Source organism: Octodon degus, unplaced genomic scaffold (genome assembly GCF_000260255.1).
Source record: "Octodon degus isolate 3935 unplaced genomic scaffold, OctDeg1.0 scaffold00033, whole genome shotgun sequence".
Taxonomy (NCBI): Eukaryota; Metazoa; Chordata; class Mammalia; order Rodentia; family Octodontidae; genus Octodon; species Octodon degus.
This window is the reverse complement of record NW_004524609.1, coordinates 17,719,241-17,740,756: the sequence shown is the minus strand read 5'-3', so window position 1 is coordinate 17,740,756 and position 21,516 is coordinate 17,719,241.

Sequence of the window (21,516 nt, the reverse complement as noted above, 5' to 3'; positions counted from 1 at the left end):
AGTGACTTCGTGGGAGCTAGAATGTCAAAATTAAAATTACTGAGGACTGGGGATGTAGCTCAGAGTGAAGGCCCTGGATTCATTCTCCAGCACTGGAAACAGAAAATCGGCAGAAGGAAGCCAACATCTGCGCCATACATCTCCAAGAGAGGGTAGGGGGGTACATAAAAAAACGACTCTCAAACCAGCAAGGAACTGGCGGGATGAGGCCACAGAGCTCATCTGCAGCCCAACAGATGCCCCTGGGAGAGGAGGGTGCAGAGTGAGCGAGGATCGAGTTCTCACCTGTGAGCGCTGTCCCTGTGGATCCCCCACCATGGTGCCCCCATTGCTATCACAGCCGCCAGCATCATCCTGAGGCACCCAGCAGGGTGTGCTCTGGGCACAGGCAGGGCTCAGCCACACAGGCCCCTGCTACAGGCTCCCACCCACCCCAGCGTGAGAGTCTCAGTGCTACTAACAAGGGACCTACCCTGCTTTCACCTTCCAACAGCCCCTGGAAGCAGATTGGAGTACCCTCATGGGACCAAGGAGGTAATCCCCCAAGCTTGTTGGGTAGAGAGGTCTTTCGTCTCTGGGTTCCCCATCAGGCTGACTTACCTAACAGGGAAGCCTTCTCCCCCACTCACTGTTACACTTTAAGTGGGGAGGGACATGAGGCCGGAAGCCGGTGCTGTCATACACCTGTGACAAGGATGCCCACCACCCATGTGGACAGTGGTGCTCAGCAGTCTCCCCTTGCTGCCGTGTGACTTTTCTCCTTCGGGAGCATGGGAGCCAGAGCAGCTCAGGAGAAGAGCAGGTGACCGATGAGCTGCTGGGGAGAAGCTGCCTGGCCTCCCACCACCCAGAGGGCGGTGTGGGGGAGACAGAGAGGCCCACCCACCACCCTCGGCTCCAGCTGGCACCTGTCCCAGACTCCTCTCCGCCTGTAATATGTATGTCTGGGGTGCAGGTGCTCTCACCCCAGGCACCAGAAACACCCCAGCACTAACTCCGGTCCCCGGGGTGCCCTTTTCAATGGCGCTCTCTGTGCCCCTCATGTGACTGAGACATCTCTGCTGTGTGCCCCCCAGACTAACAGCTGTGATGTCGACACTTCCTCCTTAATGACAGGTGCACGCAGACGAAGGCTGCTGCCTGCCAGTTCGCCGCGCTGACATCACATTGCGTGGCGCTAAGCTGCACACCCTAAGGCGACTGCAATCCTAATAGGCTCCTCCAGCTGCCTCTTGCATCAGTCCTGACACCAGACGCTTTCTTCTTCCTCCCCACGGCTGCCTTATAACTCTGTCATTGTCATTGATTTTGACTAAAACAGGAAAAAAAAAATCCAAAAAAACCCCCTGCTTATGCTAGTACGGTTTTAAGGTTTTAAGTCAGGCCGGCAAGGAGCAGGCTGAGAGCCGGGCTGGGGTGCAGGAGCTGGGCTGGGGCCAGGGGTCCACTGAGGATGCACCTCAAGGCCCCTCTGGGGAGGGAGGTGGGCCAGGAGGTACTGCAGGGAGGCCCTGGGTGCTCTCTGCACCTCCTCCTCCCTCCCACGTGAGAATCTCTGTCCCGGGGCATCCAGGATCACATCCCACACCTTGTGTGTGCTCCCAGCCACAGCCTGCTTGGGCATTGATCAGCGCCCTCCCCACTCCGGCACACGGTATGGAGGGCCCAGCCCACCTCCCTGGCTGGGTGTGCATGCTCACAGCTGTCTAATACACAGACGGTCTGTAAGGGCAGGAGCTCGTGGGGCCCCTGCTGAGTGAAGCACCTGCTCCTACAAAAGGGGTACATCCTCTATTCCTACTGGGATCTGACACCAGGGTCAGTCTTCTAATGTTGAAGAGGGGGAGAAGGGCCAGGAGAGAGGAGAGGGGGGAGGCGGGGAGGGGAAAGGAGGGCAGAGGAGAAGAGAAGTCGGAGGGGGTTCTGGGGGCTGGAGTGGGCATCTGTCTTTCTCCTTCAGCATGTTTCCCTCAGGCCACCCACTACCAGGCTAGGAACACCCCTCTGGTTGTAAGTTGGGTAAATGAGCCCCATTCTAATTTTTTCTTTCTTTTTGAGACAGGGTCTTGTCATGCAGTTCAGGCTGGCCTTGGACTTACAATGATCCTCCTGCCTCAGCCTCCTGAGTACTGGGAGCCACCAGGCCCTACTAAAGAATTCACACACAATTTTTTGGGGGGTACTGGGAATCAAACTTAGAACCTTGCACTTGCCAGGCAGGTGCTTACCTCACTGAACCATATCCCCAGCTACCCATTCTATTTTAAGGCATCAAATCCTTCCTGGGCAGGATCACCCAATAAGCTGTCACCAGCACTGTCCAAGTCCACAGAATGAATCAGGATGGGAGTGCTGACCTCAGAGTCACCCACAGCTAGGACTCCAGGCCCACAGATGAAGATCTGAGAGAACCAGGTTCTCTGTCCTGCATGAAATCAAGACTGCCAACGCCCTCCCAGGGGGTAACAGTCATATCATTGAGAAGGGGGGGGCCCATACACACCACCCCACAGATGGGCTGCTGGAGATGGGAGGCCTCAGGATAAAGGCAGACTCAGGGAGGGGGCTTCATGGAGCCCACAGGGAGCAGCCTGGTGGCAGCCTGGTGCCTCCTGTGGCCTCAGCAGCTCTGGACCGTTGGGCCTGTTGGTGTGTCTGAGCCACAAGGTGGAGTTCCTGCCTGGGCAGACCCCCATCGTGCAGTTCCCATGTGCCTGTAACTCTCTGCAGCAGCCTCAGCAAGGGCTCAGTCAGAGCCTGTGGCAGTGGATGTTGCCAGAATGGCCCGCACAGCAGTGCAAACCCACTCACCTCCGGGCAGCCCTCACTTGGGTTTGGACCACTTGCTGACTGGGGACTGCGGGCCCTCCAGGTGACAGCGTCCATGTCCCCAGTGTCCATCATGGCCCCCAGAGTGGTGTTTTCCTGTAACAGGAATGTGCTGAACACAGCCTAAATCGTTCTGCAGTGTGGAGGGGAGGGATGGATTTGTTTTCTTCTCTTTTTAACCCTCTGCTTGTTGAAGGCTCCTCTCTGGAGTGTACAAGCTTGAGGGTCTGCTCTACAGCCCCGGATCCCGACCACCTCCACCCAAGGGCAAGGTCAGGGCCTCAGCATCGCTGGGCACAGACCAGTGGGCTAGAGCTCTCCTGGGTCTTCAGGGTCCCTGCCCAGGTCCGTCTCTGGGGTACATGTGTTCTGTCCTTGCTCCGTGTCTCTGAGCATGGGCATCTGGCTGAAACACACATCTTTGGGCAGCTGCTCTGAAGCTGAATTTGCCTGTCTCAGTCTTCAAGGGAGAGAAACAGGTCTCCGTGGAAGGGGACCGAGTGGTCAGAGAACAATGCTTTGGGCTGGCGGAGGGCAATCAGGCAGGCATCCTTTTGAGGGACAGGACCCAGTGCTCTTCCTACAGAGCAGGGGATCATGCTTGCATGGGGTAAGGACAGAGCTCTGATGGCCCCCTCACTGGCACCAGTGGTTGTGGCTTACAGAAGCAACGAAGCCACTGCCCACCTTTCTGGGCCCTGGACAGCTGCTTCATTACACTTCAAGGTCATGGACTCTCAGGGATCTGTGCCCAGCTTCATACCCTCCCCATGCGCAGTGGTGAGGGCATCTCTTGCCTGGGCTTAGGACATGTTTTCCAGCAGGATGTCCGTGTTCCTAGGCAGGTCCCTTGACAGTCCACAGCCTGCGCTTCTTGAGGGGATGGTGATGGTAGTGTCCCCTGCTTCCCCAGCCCAAGCTGGCACATTATTGCCCCTGCGGAGCCAAGGCCCTGGGAGGAGATGGGAAGGACAGCTTCTGGCATCTTGGCAGCTGTTGCTGGGCAAGAATCTGCTCTCACCTCTGTCATTGGCCCTTCTGCCTCTTCCTTGCAGAGTAGAAGTGATGCTATCACCCAGGCTGCCCAGCAGAGGCAGCCCCCTGGGGCCCAGTGCCAGCTTGGCCCAGCCCCAGTGACCAAGTAGTGGGAGCACCTGCAGTTACCAGACCACGGTCCTCATGTGGCAGCTGTGTGTCCCTTCCCCTGCCTCTGCCTGCTTGGCTCACTCTCCTTCTCTGGCCAGGCCAAATCCTCTCCCCAGTGCCCTGTGTGAATGGGCAGGCGGGCACTTTGCTCCTGGTTCTCCTGCTACCCTGTCTCCTGGTATGTAACTACAGCCAGGGTCTGTATAAGGGAGGGGGAAACCAGGTGCCCTTCAGAAATGCCAGTTCCTGGAGGTCAGGCAGAGAACTCTTCATCCTATCTTACAGATGTAAACAAGGGTCAAAGAGGCACTACTTTTCCAAATTCTCAAAATCAAGGCATGCTGTAAAGGCAGGACTTGAACTCAGAGCCTCAGGTTCTGAGCAAGAGGTTTGGGTTTTCTAGCATGGCCCCCACAGTCATTCAAACATTTCCTCTTCTGAAGAGAAACCTCAGACAGAAGCTGTGCCCTATTTCCTAAGGAGACCATACCCTATCTTTCATTCACCACAGGGCTGGGGAAGCTGGGAAAATCCTTTTCAGGTGCAGACCCTCCCCCATTCTGGAAAAAAAAAAAAAAAAAAAAGAGAGAGAGTTATCTACCTGGGAAGCAGTCCCCAGGACTAATTGCTAGAAGGCCTAATTTGGAGATAACCACTGTTATAAACGTCTCATTACTTGAATTAAAGTCTCATCCATCACTGACGGGCTGTTCTCCGAAGCTGCGGGCAAACACTGCAGAGACCAAAGAGGGAGGGAGAGAGTATACGCAGCCGCCCCAGACTCCCTCGGCATTCAGATACCCGCAGCTCCAGCAAACCTCCCACGAGCGCCCTGCTTCCCCCGCATGTCCCTCGCGGCCCCTTTCCTGCCCCAGCTGCACACGTGGGAGAACATGGAAGGGAGACTGACAGAAGCCAAAACCGAGCTTGAGGGTGGGAGCGGGGCTGGGCACAGAGGAATCGGTGATGCTCAATAACTATGAGTCTCAGGGGCAAAGGTGGGGGCACAGTGGGGTCTGGGGGCTTCTATCAGCACAGTGGGAGGGATGACTCACCTCTTTCCATGTGTGAGGCCCATTAGATGTGGCAGTGTCTCTTTGGTTGGGGGTGTGCACCCCAAGGTCCCTGTGGATGCCAGAAACGACAGGAAGTGCTGAACCCTATGCGTGTTGGGTTTTTCCTATAATACATGCCTATGGGAGTTTACTTTACAAATTAGACACAGTGAGAGCTGAACAACCATAACTAATAATAAATAGAACAATTATAATGTACTGTAATAAAAGTCACAGGAACGTGGTCTCTCTCTTCCTCAAAAGACACCTTGTGGTGTGCTTTGCTGACCTTTCTTCTTGATGACCATGTGGAATTGGAAGCACAGACATCCTTGGGGCCTCGGACGGATGTGGGGCCACTTGTAAGCCCCCAGCCCACTGGTCACACACTGCCCGCGTGAAGTGTGGGACCCCTGCTGTCCCTTGGGTCTGGAATCAAGAAGCTTCAAGAGGAGGTGGCGCTGCTCAGGATCATCAGCTGGCAGGCGACCAGGATGGTTCTGAGTCCAGACTCTTCCTCCCAAGCCTAGTGCCAGAGGCAGCAATCTCCAAGGCCAGGGTGGGGGCTGGGTGCACAGGCACAGGCACAGGCCCAGGGGAGGACAGGGGTGGGTCAGGTCTCATGGGGGCGGGGAGAAGGATGGACAGCCGGTAGCTGGGATGGATTGGGAACAGTCAGGACACCAGGCTGGTCAGGGGCGACCGACATCTGGGCAGGAGGTGACAAGGAATGGCAGGTAGTCTCTGGGGAAGGGCCCTTTCCCTCAGGGTTCAGCCTGAGGGCACCCTGGCAGGATGAGTGTGCTGAGCCAGCAAGGTCTTGACACTACTACGCGGGTCTCCAGGAACAGGGGTGGAGGTGGGAGCAGACTCAGGGAAAGTGAGCCTTGAGGGTAGGAAGGGGCCTGGGTCCTACAGGATGAGAGGGTGGGGCTCAGGATGCCAGTGGGTTTAGACCCACAGCGGCTGACCTGCCATGGAGGTGGGCCAGTTGGGGGTGAACAGCGGCCTCTACTGGAGGGTCTGGGAACAGGGGCATAGGGCAGGTAGGCTGATGGCTCCTGCTGGAAGGAAATCTTGCAGTCTTGGTGGAGCACAAGCCGAGGGGACCTTGGACACAGGTGGGGTGGGTTCCGATGCTAGCAGGCATTGTGCTGGGGCCCAGGATGAAATGGACCTCGCCCTCTTTTCTATGTGGGGAAGTCCACCCATCCCTAACTCTGCTGATCTTGACTTTCTGTCATTGTGTAGTTTTTCCTTTTTGAGAGTTTCATATAAACACAGTCCTACAGCGTGGAACGTATCCTTTGAGCAGCACGTCCTACACTTAGGAGAGGCTTTCGGCATGATTTGCACTATGGTGGCTCGGTTGCCCCTGTCCTTCTGTGGCCGAGTGGTAGCCCATTGTGTGGGTGCGCCTCGGTTCACTCTCTCTCCTGGGGATGAACAGCTGGGTTGGTGCCAGTCTTTGGCTGTTACAGACTGAGCTGCTGAGAATATTTGAATGTTTTCTTTTCTCTTGAAGAGGGGGACTGCTAGGTCATACAGGAATTGCAGCAAGTAATTGCCTTACCAGAAACTAGAGAACTTTTCTCCAGGTGGCCCGGCTGTTCGGCGTTTCCACCAGTGGTGAGTGAAAGCCACCCTCTCCCCCAGGGAAGAAGTGATGTGTAAGCCAGGCCAAATGTTAGAAAAAGTTGTTCATTATCTTCAAATGAACTTTTTTTTTTTTTTTTGGCGGAACCGGGGACTGAACTTAGACCCTTGTGCTTGCCAGGGAAGCACTTATTCCACTGAGCCATCTCCCAGCCCCTCAAAAGAACTTTTGATATGGAGAAAGGAAGCTGCATAACATACATCCAGGGGGTGGACGTAAATTAGACAAATACCTGCAAAAGCACCAGAGTGCTGGAGTGACAACATCACCTGTGTTACTGTCCCCTGGCCCAGTCCTGCTTAACCAGGGCAGGCCTGGCCAAAATCCTGTGTTCATAGAACTTTCTATAATTCATATGCTAGTCAACATGATGGTGCCTACTTCGTGTATGTATGAAGCTTTAAAAAATATTAAGAGTGGCTAAGGAGCTAGCTCAGTGGCATACGTCCCTGCCTGGCAAACGTAAGGTCCTGAGTTCAATCCCCCGTACTAAAAAGAAAAGAATTAACTAATTAATTACCTGTTTCTTTCTGACTCAATATTCTACACCTGAGGAATCATTTGGGCCTTTGTAACGCTTGAGTCCAGGCATTGGTAATGATGCCTAAAAGTCCTACTGGTTAGTGTATGGCAATTTATCCATTCTCCTGTTAATAATGTTCTCCTGGTGTTCTGTGTATAGCAGCTGTCCCTTCCTCTGTCCTCAGGCTTTACATTCTCAGACATCCCCCTGGTGCCTGGAGCAGAGGACAGTCCCAGGCTCTACAGAGAGACCAGGCTTTCCCTATATATAAACACCTGCGATAAAGTTTAATTTGTACATTAGGCACAGTAGGGGATGAGTAATAACCAATAATAAAAAGAACATTTATAACATTTCACCGTATTAAAAAGTTATCTAAAAGTAGTTATGAATCATTTCTGGCAATTTTCCATTTGCTTGTTTTGGACCACATTTGAGCTCAGGTAACTATGGGAAGAGAAATGGTGGGAAGGGGGAGCAGGTTACATCTACACTGTCATAGAGAGACTGTGCCTGTCTCGAGCTCTGAGGTGCCAGGTGTCCCCATGGTGTGATGGTGGATTGGGGAGGCTGGGTTGCAAGACGGAGAAGGAAGAAGAACCCCTTTTCTGGCATCCACTCCAGCATCACTCTCAACTGCTGTCTCTTCAGGGGACCAGGTTCTAAACTGGGTGCTTCAGGGCTGGGATACAGCTCAGTGGCATAAGCACCTGCCTGGAAAGTGCAAGATCCTGAGTTTGATTCCTGGGACCAAAAAAATTAAATAAAATAAAAATAAACTGGGTGCTTCGCCTGTGTGTCATTGCTCTTTGTTGCTTTCCACTGTCAGGAACTGCTGCCCTCTGCCATGTGCCACTCTGCCTTGGAGCCAGGGGAGTATGGACCGAAACCTCCACTAACCATGAGCTAAATAAACCTTTCCTTTCTTAATTTTGGGTGTCGGGTATTTTGTCCCAGTAATGAGTGAAAAGTAACCGGGACAGCCTCTATCTCTGTTCTCTCATCCTTTTCTGTGTCTCTGTCCAAATCACACTGTGAGGGAAGTAGTATTCTTGTCCTTACTTTATAGGAGCTTAAGGCCCAGAGACATTATGTCACTTGCCTAAGTGTCACACTGCTATTAAGAAATAGGGCCTAACCAACGTATAATCATTCACTGCATAGTGAGTGTGCAGAAATTCGCACCTGGCTGAGACAGGATGGTTTCCCTCTGGTCTTGAGTGTCTGATGCAGAAGCTTCTGTAGGGGAGGACCCTGCCAAAGCTTGATCACGATCATTTTCTAGTGGCTTTGAACAATGGCTTTTGCCACTACTCCAACTGTCCCTATGCATAGCTGTCCACAGACAGTAAGAGCCATGAAAGGGCTTGTGGTTTAGGGAGATGGCAAGTAGGGATTTGTTTTTTCTAGGATTAAATGTTCTGGTTTGAGGTAAAACCAACTCCTAGGCAGCGATTATCACCTCCAGCTGGGTGGCAGAAAAGCCCATTTCAGCAGATCATTTAGCGGTGAATCATGGTAATAAGAGGCAAGCTGGGCTCCTATGTTGGCTGAAGATCGGTCTCTGGGGACGGAATCTCGAAGGCTGGTGGCCAGGGCTACAGAGGCCGAGGGCTGCTGGGTATTCCTCCCTCTCCTGGGATCACCTGATGACATGGTGTGCTCTGTGTTATAAGGTCCACAGCCCAGGTCATGAGGCAAAGGCCCTGGGACCTCAGGAACCATATGTAGGAGAATCAGCTCTGCCCCAGGCAGGATAACACCCAGCCCTCCTTCTGTGGGGACAATGACACTGGCATTGGGAAGGGTCTGGCTAGCCTGCATTGTCCAACTTTATGACCCAGCAAGACCTTTGTCTCTTTCTGTGCCATCTTGGATTTTTCATGCTATGGGCTCAGCTCCACCGCAAGTTCAGTCCTCAGCACAACTCTTTTCTCTAGGGATTCCTCAGTTCCAGAAAGAGGAGAGGAGGACAGAGGGGGAGAATGGAGGGGAGGGTGGAGGAGAACCTGGATAGCTTGGGTGGGGGAAAGTGGCTGTCTTTCTCTTCTGCTGTGTTTCCTTTGTGCTATCTGACACGGGGCTAAACATGCCCTCAGATTGTAACATAGGTGGAGTGAGCCCCTTTCTATTTTCAAGGTATCCAGTTCTTGCTCAACATAGATCACCAGGGTGCCTACTTGAGGGGAGGAGAGGGAAGGCAGGAAGGATGGGAGGGAGACAAAGAGACACAGAGAGAAAAATACAGGAGAACAGAGATAGAAACTGGCCCAGTTACTTTTCACTCATTACTGGGACAAAATACCCGACACCCAACATTGAGAAAGGAAAGGATTATTTAGCTCACAATTAGTGGAGGTTTCAGTCCATACTCTGCTGGCTCCAAGGCAGAGCGGCACATGGCAGAGGGCAGCAGTTCCTGACAGTGGAAAACAACAAAGAGCAAAGGAAGAAACAGCAGCTGGCTGCGTCGAGTGAGCCTCTCTCTCTTCCACACTGACTGTGGAGCTCCTTGGAGGAAGTGCCACCCTTCTTTCTACACTGACTGAAGACTACCGCTCCTCTGAGGAAGTGGCATGCCAAGTTTTTCCTCAGCTCCCTTTTATACCCTCTTTGTGTTGAGTCACTCTAGGGGTGGGCACCCCATGGTAGGGAGAGGCCTCCTTGCCCTAGGGTGCGGAGTCAGTGAGCCAATCCAGCCAAGCTTCCAACTTCTCACGTTGACACAATGTATCAGTCACCACAGAGAGGAAGCCAGCCTTCTGAGAGAGCACTTGCCAAGTGCTTGGGTGTCATGATTTGGAAAGAATGGAAAGATGCTGCCTTAAATAGGTCTTGTTAGGGATAAGGGGAGATAGCTCAGTAGAATAAGCTTCTGCCTGGCAAGCACAGGCTTCTGAGGTCAATCCCCAGTACCGAAAATAAAATAAAATAAAATGGTCTTGTCATAGGCCTCACCCTCCCTCAAGCCTCTATGGCTTCTAGCAGGGCCACTGAGAGACCTGCAGTGGGCAGTGAGGGTGAAGGATAAGGCCGCCTGCCACTCTGCAGGGTGCAGACGGCTATCACTGGCAGAGGGGCTGTGCAGGAGACTGCCCATTAGCCAGAAGGCTGCTGTCTCCCTTCCTTCAAGCACTCAGCCTGGGACACTTGCCCAGGGAGTGGCCAAGTCCTCGCTCTGAGCTGGTATGGCTCAGTCACCCTTATGATTGTTACCTAAAATGCCCTCAAAGGCTCAACTTTGGGCCAGCCAAATAGCTCAGCGGATTAAAACACTTGCAGGCAGGCACAGGGGCTGGTGTTCGATCCCTGGGCCTGCTCTGCAGGCCCTGCCCTCTGGGTGTACTGAGCTGGTGACTGAGATTGGGCATGGTGGCACGCGCCTGTAATCCCAGCACTTACAGGAGGCTGTAAACAAGAGAATCACTATGAGTCTGATCTAGTAGTGAGAACTTGAATGCCCTGTAGACCCTTCCCTAATATTCAGGGGAAACGAAGGCTCAAGTTTAGAAGACTCCTTACTGGCTGGTGGGCTTTGGGGAGGCGTCTGGACCACGAGGCCTCTGACATTATCAAGTGGATTAATCTACTAATGAACTCATGATTTAATGACATTACTGGGCACTGAGGCATGGTTGAAGGGAATGGGCCATGGGAGCATGGCCTAGGGTCTGTACCTTGCCCCAGCTCCTTCCTCTCTGGCTCTTTCCTCTGTTTCTTCTCCATGACTGCCATGAGATGAGCAGCCTTCCCCAGCCAAACCCTTCCTCCATGACATTTCTGACTACAGGCAGTGTAGTTAGTCAGCCATGGACCAAATCCTCTGAAACTATGAGCCAAAATAAACCTCTCCTCCTCTAAGTTGCTGTCCTCAGGCATTTTGTCACAGAGACAAAAAGCTAACACAGTCGCCTTCTTGGTGCTTCTCTAGCACCCCTGGGACCCTCCCACCCCACCAGACATTGCTCTGAGTTCTTCTAGCCCCTCCCCTCCACCTGTCTGCTGTGTCCAGCCCTGTCCTCCCAGCGCCTCACAGGCCCCTGAGCCCTCCCAGCCCTGAGAGGAGATCTGGGGCTTGTGGTCTCTGTCTTCTCCTTCTGGTGAGTGGTGCTGCACTTACTGACAGGTCTTTCTAGTTGCTTCCAGATTGTCCCTCCTGCTGTGTGCTCCTTGCCTCTGGGCAAATGAATGCTGGGTGCCAGCGATAAAGCAGACATTACAAAGGTTCCTTGAATTCTTGTAACTATCACTCCATTTCACAGATGGGAAAACTGAGCTCCACTTTTCCTCTGGCTGGCTACCAGTCCCAGCCCCGCTTTATGACTGAATCCCTATGCCATCTGTACCCTGGTCCAGGCGCTGGGACAGTCCTGATGGGGCTCTGCCTGTCGCCATGGGTATTTGGAGCCCTGGAGACTCTTGTCTTTGCAGCTGGCCTCAAGCTGGAACCCCCCTCCTCTCATGGCAATAAAGATTTTTGCTGCTTGTATCTTATGTCTCTGATGAAAATCCCTGCTCTTTCTCCTAAGCTTTCTGTCTGCCTGTAGCTCAGATGAAAGGAGTAGCACAAGGCTGGTGTGGCTGGTGGTGCTCAGGCAGCCTGCTCACGCCCAGTCTTACAGTGAAAACAGCAGTGGGGAAACAGTCATACCACAGGAACTGAGGCTTTCCCCGGAAAGTTACCGTGTACCCGTACATCCCAGGGCCCCTGGGCAGGTGGATTGTCCCCAGCTAGAGAACAGCATGGGGTCCTCACTGAGAGGCAACCTAGGTCGCTTGTTCCACTGTGTTCTCTGGTTCCTGGGCAGAGCCACCAACCTTCATGGGCTGCCTCTCCTCTCCAACAACCTGGAATGCTCAAGATGTGTGAATGGACCCAACTCCTGGGAAATTCCAGAATATTCTCCCGCTGGTGCTGTGAACTGAACCCAGGGCCCTCATACTTTTTATTTTGAAACAGGCTCTCACTAAATTCCCCAGGCTGTGCTCAAACTTGCCATCCTCCTACTTCAGCCTACCAGAGTGCTGAGATTACAGGTCTGCACCCCGTTGCCTGGCTCTAGAACTTAGTTTTAAAATAAATACTTGAAAATTGAATGGCAGAAGGGTCCCATGTGGAGCTATGCAGTGTGGTTTCTTGCAGAGCAAATGGTGCAGGGCCCTGGGCAGTGTGGCCAGTCACGGATTCATCTGGACCTGGCTCTCTACTGGGGCCAGCCCTCCTGGGAGCAGGGTCCCTGGGGCTTCCAGGGTGTAGCGTGCTCCTGGCTCCTGCAGGACTCCTTGAGCCAGAGTCAAGTTCTCTGCAGTCAGAGCCAGCTGCCGGAGATGCAGCCACCTCCTCGCTGACACGGTTGCATTAAAGATTCAGGATGTAAATTTGAACAAGGATTAACCACTCCCAGAACAAACAGCCCTCATGGTTCCTCCCCTGAAATGGAGCCTGCTGTGTTATCCCAAAGCAAACAGGTACTGTTCGCCGTGTCCTCCCTCCTGGCGGCCTGTGCTTCCCAGGGCCAGGGTTTGCTCAGCAGAGTCCAAGGTTGGTGGGTCTCAGCCTCAGGAAGGGCAGTCGTGAGACGTAAATGTACCAGGGCCAAAGGGTGCCCAGATCCCCAAGACAACATGATTTCGGGGTGTACAGGAGAACGTTTCCAGAAGGGGTTCGCATCAGATAGGTAAAGTGATGCTAGGATGGATGACCCACTCCAGCTAACATGCTTGGGGCCAGCTTGGTCCAGTCTGTTGAGGCCCAAATGAAATGAAAAGCTGGGATGAACCAGTCTTCTCTGAGCTGGAGCTGGGCCACCGTCTTGTCCAGGTCCTGGACATCAGAGATCCCAGACCTCAGAGCTTCCGACAAAGAATGAGTCATACCACTGGCTTCACTGGTGTCAGGCTTGCAGGCAGCAGGCTCATCGTGAGGTTCCTTGGCCTCTGCGACCACATGAGCCAATTCCCATAGACATCTCCCCCCACCTTTCCTTCTCTCCACCCCACTGCCTCTGGCCACGCTAATACACAGCCCAAGGGACAAGGGCAAAAGGAAGACTCAGAGAGGCCCTTGTCAGGTTTCCTTTGGTTCATTAAGAGAGGTGCCCCGCTTGGTTCCCAGGCAACTCTCAGTTCAGCATCAGGGGAGCGGAGGACTGGCCAGGACTCTTTTTAGATAGATGAGTCAAAGAAATTATGGAATTTGCATTTGACCCTGCCATCTCCTGCAAAACTCAGAGCAAGACAAACAAGAAGAATGGTGATTGTGTCTCTAGAAGGGCAAAAAAGGGTATGCACCCTGGACATGTGGGGACATTCTGGGTTAAACAGAAGCAGAAAAGTCCCACACTTACCCACCTCCAGGGGCCAAGCCTGCACAGGTGGGGAGCCTGGTCTAAAGGGGATGCCTCAGTCCAGAGGCGCCACAACTGTGTGGTTCTGGGAATTGGTGAGCACAGGCCCAGCAGCCTGCAGAGCCCTGGTGCCTTGAGAGGAGCCAGACAGAGTTTTATGTGAAAGCTTTTGCTTTTTAAATGTTAGCATCTAAATCTTAAAGATAAAAAGCACAATACAGGCCAACCCAAGCTGCATGGGCTGGCCTCCCCTCCCTTGCTAGGCTGTTTGCAGGCCTCTCTCTCCAGGTGGCTGCTGGGCCGGGAGGGCTGACACAGGCCTAAACCTCCACTCTTAGAACCTTCCGGGGGCTGCCTCTATCCAGGGTAATTAGATTTTGCTTTCTCTGGGGTGCCTTTGATCCTCGGAGGTTGCCAGGCATGGTTACTGGTTTATAAGCAGCCTCTGATGACGAGAGAATGGTTTTGAAAGCTGCGGCCTGCAGAGAGGAGCCCCTGTGGGCTGTTGTCAAGTCAATTTCCATGGTCTTCAGGGCTAGGGCAGAAACCAGACTTAGAGACAGAAGTGCTAAGGAGGGAGAGATCCCCAAGGGTTGCCAGGACTCCCTGGGCTGGAACCAGGCATCGAAAGCCAGGAATTAGCTCCCCCAAGTGGGTGTTGCCACCCACCCTCCCACCCATGCACATGTGCACATCACTCATGTTTACCTGGTGTTGGTCCTGTGCCGAGTCTGTGCAGGGTGGAATGCTGGGTGACACAGCTGTCCTTGTTCACAGAAAGATTGCATTCTTGGGCCCATCCTTCTGACGTCACAGCTCATCTGCAGCAAGAGGGAAGGAATGTATTTCTAGAGGAAATGATGAGAGAGAGAGAGAGAGAGAGACACAGACAGACAGACAGACAGACAGACACAGAGACAGAGAGAGAGAAAGCAGAAATTCTCTTCTAAGCTCTTTGCAGACTGAGCAAAGAAATAAATGGAAGGCGGCAGGGGGTCACCTTTTCTGCACCTCTGGGTATGACAGGGAAATAGCTTGGTGTGCTCTGTCATTGGAGCAGAAAATGTCCCTGTGGGTAGCAATGGAAGGAAGGACTCAGACCTTGGCAGTGGATGCAGCACAGGAAGACAGGCTTCCTCAGGGCGCGTTATAGAAAAGCTATGCAATGATTTTGCTGAAAAGGCAGTTTTCTTTTTTCTTTTCTTTCAGACAGAAGGTAGCTAAGTAGCCTGGGCTGGTTTTGAGTCGCTGGTTTTCCTGCCTCAACCTTCCGAGTGCTAAGATCACAGCGGTACACCTTGGAACCCAGCTTTGGAGACACCGCTGACCTGGAACAGGAATTCCATCTCTTCCAGCTCAATGCCCATGCCTCCCAGTCCTTACAAAGCTGTGTGTTTCCTAGGGAGGCCCACCACCCAGTCTCAAATCACAGGTCTCAGTCTGTTCTCAAGGCCACACACTTTTTCCAATTCTCTTGCCTCACTGGAACATTGTTTCTAGGACAGGTCCACAGAAGTTCTGAGTTTTAGGTTCCATGTGGCCCCCTGGAATAGATGGTAAACCTCCTGTTCCTAAAGTGGGGCTCTTTGCCCCGGTTAGGGTGGACCCCCAGCAACTCCCATTGGTGCACAGTCACCATCAGAGTTGAGATTACGCCAGCCCCCACTCTATTCACAACTCCTTTCGAGTAAGGTGGTCCTTCCCAGCTGGTGTTATGGATCTCTAACCCACTGAGTGCAGCAGGGTGAGCTACATGGGTGCCTTGTGGCCACTATGGCTTTCCTTCTCCAAAGCTCTGTCCGCCATCAGCATAACTGCATTCTGCCTGTTAGTTTATTGGGCCCTGTGCATCTAGCTGCCTATAGCACGGGCCCTCCAGGGTCAACTTACAAGCCCATGAGGCTGGGGCTGTTTCCAGGAGGAACCGAGGAGGACAGAGGAATACAGAGATGGAGGAGAGGTGGGGAAGGGAGACAGGGCAACATCCAGCTGTACTCACATACTGTCCTTGTCTGGTCCATCCCTCCTGCCTTCTCTGCCTTTCTGTGATGGCTTGTGTCTAGATGTCCCCTCAAAACCTCATGGGGTCATAGGTGGAACAGCTGGACCTGGAGTGTGATGCTGGGATCAAGGATGTGATGCTGGGATTCATTCATTATTTGATGCTAGGATTAAGGTTGTCCCACCAGAGGTGGGGTTGCTACCCTCCCTAAGGGTGCGCAGCCTGGATAGGATGTAAGGACAGAACAAGGGTTGCTGCTTGTCGCTTGCTGCTTTTGCTGGCTACAGCCCACCATGAACTGTTTCTCTTCTAGGATGCCCCTCTGTCATGCCACCTTGCCTTGGAGCCGGTTAAGGACGGACTGAAAACTCTGCAAACTGTGAGCCAAATAAGTATTTCCTCCTTTAATTTTGGGTATTGGGTATTTTATCTCAGCAACAAGAAAACTAAGATATCTTCCATCAGATCTGTGGGGATGGCTCCCTGTCACCTGTGGTCACCAGTGTGGAGGCAATGAGCCAGAGTGAAGGGGCAGCAGGAAGCAGGAGGTGCTGGAGGTCATCCTGACCCTCCGTCCCTCTCTAGCTGGCCCTTCTGATCTGCTGCTCCTGGGAGGTGAACTGGGGAGGGGAGTGGAGGCTCTTGAGATTCTCTAGGCGCAAGAGCCTCCTGGACAGGAATGTCACTCCTACTCCACTGCCCCCAACTCCAGTTGTCTTAACTTGTGGCCTTGACTGTCTCTAGGCCTCAGTCTGCTCCTTCATAAAATAAGAGAGTTTGACTACTTCAGGGGTCAGCAAACATTTTCTGTAAAGAGTCAGATTCACCAGCTGAGAAGTCTGTGGGGAAGGTTCTCCCCTCCGCCACTGTATAGGGGAAGTAACAGAAGACACTGTATGAAAGTGGGCGTGGCCATGCCCACTTTATTTATTTATCCTTTATTTATAAAAATAGGTTGTGGGCCATATTTCTGTGGTTGTTTACCTATAGCAAACCCTTTTGTCCAGTGGGATCTGGACTGAAACTTCATGGTGTGGATACAAAGTTTCTCCTTTTACCCTCCTGCCCAGGCTCCTCCACCAATCTACCTCTCATCCCACCCCCACCCCCACCCCCACCCCCACCCCCAGCATGAGCTTCTGCAAAAGACATTGAGAACCAGGGGTACTGGGCAAAGAAGCACATCTGACCCATCAGGGTTCAGCCCCCACCCAGGGCTCTGTGGTCTCAATTCTTTGGTCTGAAGATAGCCCTAGAAGTCCTCCCCACCATCTCACCTGGGGCAGTCCTTACCACATGTTTATTGAGCAGTTTTAATGGGAAATTGAAACAAGATAAGAACTCATCCTTCACCTCTGCAAGTCTGGGTTGCAGCAGAAAATTACAAGGCGCTTCCTAAGAACTGTCTCTAGACACTGAACACTGTGTAACTGCAGAGCGAGAAGCATGTCTTAATACCTAGAAGGGTCACTGGGCAGGGATTAGTGAGACTGAAGGATAGAGCAAATCTTCTAAGGAGGATGGAGTGCTTTTCCATGGAGCCCCAGAGATGTGATGGGCTCTTTGGGGTGTGCAGATTCTACAGGGCTTCTGAATAATTATTGTTGCTTCTCACCAGCTCTGGGCAGACTCATGTCTTCTGCAGCCTCTACTCCTGGCTGGACCCTTGTCCTTTGATCCTAACAGCCCCCAACCCCGTGGAGCACCCATCCCTTGACCCCCCACCCTTGACCCAGGACTTCCTCTGCTCCTGAATCTGCAACTGTCAGTCAAGCCAACTCTTCAGCTTGCCATCATCAATGACATCATCACCACCTGCCTTTCTGAGGCTGGGGAATGTGCCCTCCCTGGGTGACCTTTACCTTTCATCTCTGGCCATCAGGGGTGCCACCGAGTCTCCCCCTCCTCAATGGGTGCCATGAGGATGCTCAGGCCTCTCCCAGAGTCCGATGGATGCAGAGAGGCAAGGCTGGACCAGCTGAGATGAGGATCCTTGGGATATCACATATGAAACGGGCTCACAGAACTGCTTCACTGACCCTTCTTATAAGGAGGTATAGTTCATCTAACATAACTTAATCATTCAATTTGCACTGGGCATGGTGGTGCACATGTGCAACCCAGCTTCTCCAGAGTCTGAGGGAGGAGGATTGCAAATTTGGGTCCAGCACAGGCAACTCAGTAACTTGGGGAGACCTTGTCTCAAAATGAAAAATAAAACTACAAAAGGGTGGGCGATGCAGCTCAATGCAAAGGCCCTGGGTTCCATTCCCAGTACTGGGGGGGAAAGGGCAGAACTGATAATTCAGTGGCACTTAGAACATCCATAATATTGTGTGACAACCACTTTTATCTGGTTCTAGAACATTTCTATCACTCCCCAATGAAATCCTGTCCCCCATTGGTAGTCCCTCTCCGTTCTCCTTCCTGAAGTCTCGGGAAATCTCCAGTCTGCCTTTGGCCCCGTGAATTTGCCTGTCTCAGGCATTTCACACCAAGGGCAACTTACAGTACACGTGACCGTGTGACCGGCCACTTCCACCTAGTAGGACACAACCTCTTTGCTATACTCTTGAAGGCCATGGAAGTGACCTGCTTAAGTTCCACAGCTTCTTATAGGGAAGAAGCCAGACTTCAGGGCCAGGAGAAATGGAGCCAGGAAGATGGTCTCCAAGTCACATGCATGCCCATAAAAGCTGTGTACTGCCTGTGTAATGAGCTTATTTAATGAGCATTTATTGGACACCTGATGAATGCACAGTGATTTCTCCTTTCTTAGAGCCTCTAGCCTGGCCAGTTCCAGGCACAGGCGTGGGTGTAAGGCAGAGGGAGGGTCAGTGTCCCTTTTTACCTGGTCACGGGCCAGTCTGTCTGCCTTTCCTGTGCATACTTCCCTCGATGCTTCTTATGTGGGAACCCCGACAGAACTGGCGCAGCACACAGGTGAGGGCCTGGTGTGGGGACGCACCTGTCCACTGCAGCATCCAAAGCATCCCTGCACAGTCATGCGATGTCTCACAGGAAACAAGCTGCTTCCTTTGGGTGTCGCTACCCCATTGGCAAGCCTGGCCCCTCTTGAAGAGCCACATGCCTGCCCAGAACCCCTAGCTTTGAGGCCAACTTGCAGAGTTGAAGTTTACTCTGTCTGTCTCCCATCCTACATAGGGCCTGGGAAAAAGAAACCTGTAAGGGTATTCAGGTGCCAGGGTTGGTGTTTGTCACCATTCTGAAGAAAGGACAGAAGTAGGTCCCTGCCTCCTGGTCCCCTGACACAGCCCCTGCAGGCCATGCCTGATGACCTTGCGACCACCTTGCCCTGACCACCAGCCTTCCTCTGTGCAGATGTTTTTGTCCCCCAATGCTCAAGATGTTGTGACCATAACAGCTCCTAGTTAAAAAGGCATTTGTCTGCTACAAGCCAAGGAATAGGTTTGCTCAGTGTGATCAAAAACTATGGTGAATATTTAAATTAAATTTATTATATTAAAGACATTGTCATTCACCTCCCTCAGAATACGCACCCATGGGGCTGGCGAGATAGCTCAGCAGACTAAAGTGCCTGCTTAGGCAAGTTTAGGCAAGTGCAGTGTCTCAGTTACTCTACTCTCATTGCTGGGACAAAATACCCGACACTCAAAAAGAAAGGAAGGATAGGTTTATTTAGCTCACAATTACTGGAGTTTTTAGTCCATACTCAGCTGGCTCCAAGGCAGAGCGGCACATGGCCAATGGCTGCAGAGCGGAAGTCTGTCTCTCTTAAATTACATTCAGGTTATGTCTTAGTTACTTCTTACTCGTTGCTGGGACAAATACCCGACACTCAAAATGAAGGAAGGAAAGGTTTATTCAGCTCAAAGTCACTGGAGAATTCAGTCCATATTCCGCCAGCTCCAAGGCAAACGACAGCAGCTCATGCAGCAGAACACAATGAAGAGCAGAGGAGGAGCGGCAGCTGCAGCGTCCTTCAAGACTCTTTCTTCTCTGCTGACCAGCGCTCCACAGTGAAGATCAGAGCTCCTCCAAAGTGGCCCGGCTGCCAAGATCAAGCTCCTCCGAAGAACAGGCCTTCTCCACAGAAGCAGGGCAGGGTGGCAGGAAACCAGGCAGGGCGGCTTCCTGCCTTTACCAATTCCTGGGCCCTGCCCACCTGCAGGGCTAGGCCCCCACGCTGAGATCTGCTGGAGATGATTCAGCCAAGTTGACACAATGTATCAACTAACACAGGCTGTATGCCTCAACTGGGGGAAATACTCACACCCATAATCCCAGCAGTACTAAAACCCATAATCCCAGCCTTAATCATGAACTAATCTCAAATCCTAGAAGTCCCCAGCCCCGTGACTGCATGAAGCTTTGAGGGGACAACTAGACACAAACTATGACATGCAGGGACTGCAGTTTGATCCTCGGCACTGCATGCCACATCAGCCCCACCAGCAGGGTGGGCTGAGCCAGCCACAGAGTCAGGGCATGCCTGCAATCCCAGCACTGGGGAGGCTGAAAACAGGAGGATCGCTACAAGTCTGAGCTGCATAGTGAGACCCTGCAACAACCAAATACATTAAGAACAAAAAAAAGCATGTTCATGCTTTGCACGCACTTGCCCTGCAATCCTTGCCATCTTCTGAAGCAGCTCTGGAAAGCCTCTTTTGTGAGTATCTCTAATTGTTCAGCTGCGGCCAGAATCCATTCCAAAAGCTTACCTTTCATGGTCATTCTGATTTCAGGAAGGAGCCAGCAATCCTGGTGCCAGATCCAGTGAATAAAGTGGCTGAGGATGCACTGTAACGCTTTTACAAGCTGGCTTTTCTGGGGGCGGCGCGGTGGAAGCAGTCCTCATTTTTCGGCACACCTCGCAAAAAGGCTCGTGAAGGAGGACTTCTGGAGAAGAGGATTGCTGCGGAAAGTGGCCAGAGTGATGGGATCAGTGTTGAAATCAAGAGGCAGAATTCACGGCAGTGTGTCTTTGGCTGTAATACATTTTTTACTTTGAGCATCCGCTGTACAGTTGGATCACTCCTTGTGAATCTACAGCCTCCATAATGTGAGCCATCGCTCCCAGCCAGCTCTCCAGATGTCTCCTGCCCCAGGTTGGGCTGCTTTATCGCAGGGGCCGAAGAGAGAGGGGCATGCTTTCCTACTTGGAGGAGCTGAACGAGCCTAATTCTATTTATTTTTAATCAACCATTTCCGCATTTTCCTCTGGTCGAAGGCAGTACTAGAGTGTGCAACACTGGCACATTATTTATATTTAGCTTTTTGTTATTCAGGGAGGTCTGGGGGAACCAGTAGCTCGTTTGTGGAGACACCCCAGTGGCAACACTCCATTACTCAGGGGCTCGGTGAGAGCCGTGCAGGCAATGGGAGCAGGGAGACAGGGTAGCCCTTTGCCATCAGATGGCAGGGTGGCCCGGCGGCTGGGGCTGGCTGCTGCCTGCCTTAGTCTGGATGCTGGAAAAACACAGCCCAGACTCTTCTCCCTCCAGACTGCAGGGAGGTGCTGGGGCCCAGTGCTTGTCCTCCCACACAGCTTCCACTCCTTTCTAGGGGGCCTAGGCTGCTGGGACACATCACTCACCGTACATCCGTCCCCCAGGCCAGCTTCTGGCACCCACCCCCCGCCTGCTGGCCTTACCCACCTCTGTGACAGGCTCTGGGAGACTGCTTTTTTCTTTCTTGTTTTATGGAAAGGCACCGGTTTCTTGCTTCAGAGGTAACAAGGCAGGGCCTGGGAGGTGGCAGCCAGGAGTCTTGCAGCCAGTGTCCCCCTGGTCACCTTGGTCTGGGCTGGGTTAACACCTAAATGCAGTGAAGGAGGGAGGGAGGAAGTAGGAGAACTTGAACATGCTGCAGACAAGCAGAAATGAAGGGAGGGAGGGAGAGAGGAAGAGAGGGAGGGAGGATCACTTGAGCTAGCTCACGTGGAGCTGGCCGCGTCCTTTCTGCCCCTCCCTTGC